The sequence below is a fragment of the Rhinopithecus bieti genome, unplaced genomic scaffold (genome assembly GCF_001698545.2).
Source record: "Rhinopithecus bieti isolate Rb0 unplaced genomic scaffold, ASM169854v2 scaffold_13704, whole genome shotgun sequence".
Taxonomy (NCBI): Eukaryota; Metazoa; Chordata; class Mammalia; order Primates; family Cercopithecidae; genus Rhinopithecus; species Rhinopithecus bieti.
Genome location: NW_016808231.1, coordinates 741647 through 746521, shown reverse-complemented (window position 1 = coordinate 746521; position 4875 = coordinate 741647).

The window sequence follows — 4875 nt, the reverse complement described above, 5'->3', positions numbered from 1 at the left end:
GCCAGCTCCTGTGGCTTGTGGCTTCCCTCTATCTCCCGTGCCAGCTCGTGCAGCGCTTCATGGAATGGCGGGGACAGGTGCTCACTCAGGACCACCACCATGCGCCACACTAGGTAGTTGTGCAGGATCCTGGAGCCAGGTGAAGCTGGTGGATGTCCAGACAGATGTGCATATGGGCCACCAAGGGCACCACCCCACCTGTGCCCCCCAGCCTGTGGCTGGACCTAGGACGCAGACAAACCCACAAAGAACGGACAGGGGTCATCCCAGACAATGCGGAGCAGCGGGGAGAGCCAGGATGTCAACCTAGGGCTTGGATTCCTATTCCAGTGCTCAACAGCTGCCTCCCTCAGTGTGGCTACCGGGCACAGGTGGAGGTGGAAATCAAAGCCCACCCAGCAGACAGGTCTTGGAGGCTGGTGGACAGGGGCTGGCTGATCTGCAGCCATCCCTATGGGGTGCGGAGTGGATGAGCTGGGTCATCTGCTACACTTAGTCCGTCGCCAGCACTAGCACCTCCTCTTCCTCCGAGAACCAGTAAAACTCCTGGCACCGGTCGATACTGGCATCCAGGTTGGCCGCCAGGAAGCGAACGGCGCGCGAAGGCCTTGCGCTAGGGGCAGCCCTCGGGACAGGCGCCGCCGCCCGCCGCGATCGACCCAGGTACTTGAGCGCCAGCAAAGCCCCAGGATGGCGCAGAGGCTGGCGGCGAACACCAGCCCCGACAGCGGGATCACTTCGCGCGGGTTCCAGCGCGGCAGCCCGGCCCGGGCCCCGCTGGCGCTGCTTCCCGAGAGAAGCCTGAGAGGCAGAGAGGCCCCGCGCACGCCCCAGTGCCTCAGTGACTCAAATACTTGACCTCCTGGAACTCGTCATAGTGCGCCCTCAGCGAATACCAGGACTCCAAGGCGCCGAGGCCGCCGCGGTGCAGCCCTGGGCCACCTGGGCTACCGGATGCGCGCGGCCGCCGGCCTCCTCATCGGCCTCCGCACGGCCCCAGGACGCAGCTGCGAGAGAAACAGAGTCAAGCTCAGGAGGCGCCGCAGCCCGACGGGGCTCCGGGGCACCACGAGGAGGGACGCGGGTCTGGGTGCAGAGGCCTCAGCTGCAGACCTCATTCACTGCAGAAACCAGGGACGAGGAGGGCTCGACGGGGCCACGACCCCGCAAGCACAGTGGAGGCTTCTCCCCTGTCCCCTCCTGCACACATGTGTCGGTCCCTAGGTTGGGAGCGCCCTGATGGGAAGCGGGAAGGGCCGGGCACGGGGCCTGGCGCGTAGTGGGCCTTCACTGAAAGGCCGTCCCTCTTCCCTTCGCCTTTCTAGTCCACGACCTACCCCAGCCAAGGCCGGACGGGGTGAGAGGGAAGGAGCGGAGGCTGGAGTGAGGAGGCGTGGTCAGGGGCGCGTCTATGCGGCACTCTCAGCTCTCCGCGCTGGACCCAGACAGACGTTCCACAAAGTGGCCAAAGAACCAAACTTTGTCCTCGCAGAAATCCGCAGGATCCACCACTCCAACACCGCTCGCTGGCTCCTTCTACTCGGTGGTCCGACGGCCCAACCGCCCCTTCCTCACCGGCGCGCACCAACACCCCAGGGTCGCGGATACACAGTCCACCCTCTGGACGGCCCTGATGGAGAACCTGAAACCGGCTCAGTCTCCCCGACCTTCGTCTCTGTCTCCGCCCGGGGCCAATCCCGGCTTCAACAAGTTCTCCCCAGAACCCAAACTTGGGTGAAGTCTCACCCCTCGCGGGGCGCGGGCTGGCCGGGTGCGCCCGGAGTCCTGGAGCCGCGCCGCTCAGTCAGTGGAGACCGAGAGCCGAGCCCGGGAGCCGCAGCTTCAGCCGCGAGGACGAAGATGAAGCCAGGAGGCTCCGCGCAGCGGCCGCGAGGGCGGCGGAGGTGGCATGTGCGCGCCCAAGGCAGGGCCTGGAGCGGCGCAGTTGCCTGGGTCTCCCAGCTCCCGCTGCCTCTTCTGCCGCACACCGCCCCCCCGCCCGCCGGCCCGAAAGAGGAGTCGCGATGGCGGCTCCACCCTCCTCCGCCCGCCTCGCGCCCACCTCCTTCCTCCTGCGACCCTCAGGCCCCCTGGCAGCTCGGCGGCAGCGCGGACGTGGGTCGGCGGCCCCAGAGACAGGCTCCGTGCGCGGGTTGCGGTCGATGACTCGGGGTCCAGCCGTGTCCCGGGACAAGCGAAGGCAGCAGGTACTCCCGGGAGGAGTCTCCTCCGATCCCAGGTCCCCACTCGGAGCTGCCCACCAGCCGGCTAGAAAGGGGCTGGAGCTACGCAGCTGGGGGCCGTCATGCCTCAGCCCACAGCCCTGGAGCATCGCCGAGAGGACTCCTCCTAAAGGATAAGGGGACACTGATGGAGTGCCTGGGCTGCCGGCACAGCGCCTGCGCGGAGCGCACCTTCACCAGGGAGCTTCCTTGTCCTCCTGGGGAACCTTGTCCAGGATCAACTCTCCCCGGGGGGTCTAGGCTTCTGGTTGGCCTCGGCCCCTTCCCCCAGCTCCTGATCCAGGGAGAGCAACAGAGAGCCCTGCCAGAAGAAGGCCCGGGGCTGCGAGTGCGGCCCCCATGGCACCAATGCGTAGTTGACCCAGAGCACACCAATCACGGCCTATGGAAGGTAACTTGGGTTTAGCCTCTGACCACACAGTCCTGGTCACCCTGCACAGACTGTCTTTATTGGGGGCTCCGAGGCTCAGCTCCTTGGCTGTCCTGCAGTTTCGCCAAAAGGGAAGCAGCCAACCCTCCGGCTCCCTCACTCTTTTGGGGTCCCCATCCCTAATTGCTAAAGTGACCCCTTGACTCACAAGCAAGAGAATGACAGGCCTCAGCAGTGCCCAGCTAAACCCAGCCAAGCCCTGAGTGAGGCAGCTGGATGCCCAGCGTAAGTGGGGGTAGAGGCTGGGGGCAGTGGGGGCGGAGGCTGCGCCAGAGCTGCCTTGGAGACAGAAGGCCCAAGAGGGTGCAAAGGGCAGAGGTGAGAGGTTCCGAATCCCAACCTCCGTCTCCTCCCTGAGGAAGGCAGATCCCAGCCAGTCTTGCCTGTGAACGTTGTCAGAAACCAAATGGAGTCCCTTTTCCTAAAAACTCTGACAAATACAGGCAGGAAAGGCCATGAGTGGAGAGTCCTCGGGCACAAAATCTGATAAAAAACTATCCCAAAAGACTGCAAACAACCACTTGCACAAAGGCCATGGCAACCTTCACAAAAAACATATACACTTTCGTAAGGACATCTGCCCAGCCACTGCCTGTCCAACCTCAGACTGGTGCCACCCATGTCAATGCTTCTTGTAGCCAAGAATAATTATCACAGAACAATCCTGTGATTCTCCTTTTTCCTTTAAAAACACATGCAGACACATACTTGAACATACATGCACATGCACCTGCTCACACACATGCACATATACACTCCCATGTACATGCACACATACATGCATATACACACGTGCACACCCATACACACACACACAGGGTGGGTTCCCCAAGGGACCTCGTCATACCTCAGTTTCGGGCCCACCTGTATAAGGGGTGATTTATAGCCCTACTTGCAGGACACTGCCGTGGCGTCTGGTGAGTCATACCGCTTGGAGGAGTGCCTAGGACGGGGCCTGACTTAAACCTGTATAGTCCCTACGGGGAGCTGAGTGGAGAAGGTGGACTTCGGGCATGGGGGAGCGGATGGCAGTGTGGGAAAACCGCAGGGAGCCTCAGGGTTCTGGGGTGCCTGTTCACAATTAGGAGAATAGGAGGCCCCAAGGGGCCCATGGGGAAGAGGCACCGATCTCCTCATGGCTGATAAGGGAACAGGGCTGAGGCCAGGAACAGGCCAGCAAGAGCCTGCGGAGCCAGGGAGTCTGACAGCCAAGGACCCTCAGGGCACTAGCCTGCTGAGGACCCCAGGCCACACTCAGGCCTGGGCAAGGGACTGACCTGGGGACTCCTTGAGTTTTCTGACTATATGGAGCTCACCAGGGAGGGAGGTGGTGACTCCTGGATTCATTGCCCAGCTCAGAGCTCAGCGAGAAAACTCCCTCTTGGAACAGACTAGAAAGAGGCTTGCAGGAGGCCCAGCACCCAGGGGCTACGCTGTTGCGCGAAGGTGTCTGAGGGGTGGGGACTTCCCCATCCTACTCCTGTGGCTCATGGCCCACTCTGCCCTGTCCTCTTTGTAACTGCGTCATATCAACCTGGTTCAACTTGTATGTAACAAAGTTGTGAGTTGTTTTTCAGTTGCCGTGGACCCTGAGGTTGAAGTTTACATACCCTGAGCGTGTCCAGATAACGAAGCATGCAACCACTGGGGGGCCAAGGAGAGGGGGACTGAATTAAGAAGTGGACATCCAGGATCCAGTGCGACAGAGCTGTGGTGCCATCCCATGGCAGGGTCCAGTCAGATCATGCGCCTCGACATTACCCCACTGGAAGATCCAATCAGATCGCACCTCATTTCCCTCTGCTTATAGCAGCTGAGCCAGCCCCCAGCTTGGTGAGACATTGCCTTGAGAGCTGTCCTGCTGTTCTTACTTGTTCCAAGTCACAAAACCCCCTTGCTAAATCCTCCTTGTTGTGGTCATTGGGTTGGTACCTGCCAGGCAGTGGAACCCACCCTTTGAGTGGGTGACTAAATTCTGGTGACTCTGATGGGACTGGGACTTGGGTCCTGTGTTAGTAATTTTGAGTTGTTATAAAGAAACTCTCGAGGCTGGGTAGTTAATAAAGAAAAGAGGTTTATTTGGCTCAGTGTTCTGAAGCCTGTACAAACATGGCTTCCTGATGACCCAAACACCTCCCACCAGACCCCACCTCCAACACTGGGGATCACATTTTAACATGGGTTTTGGAGACCACAGACGTC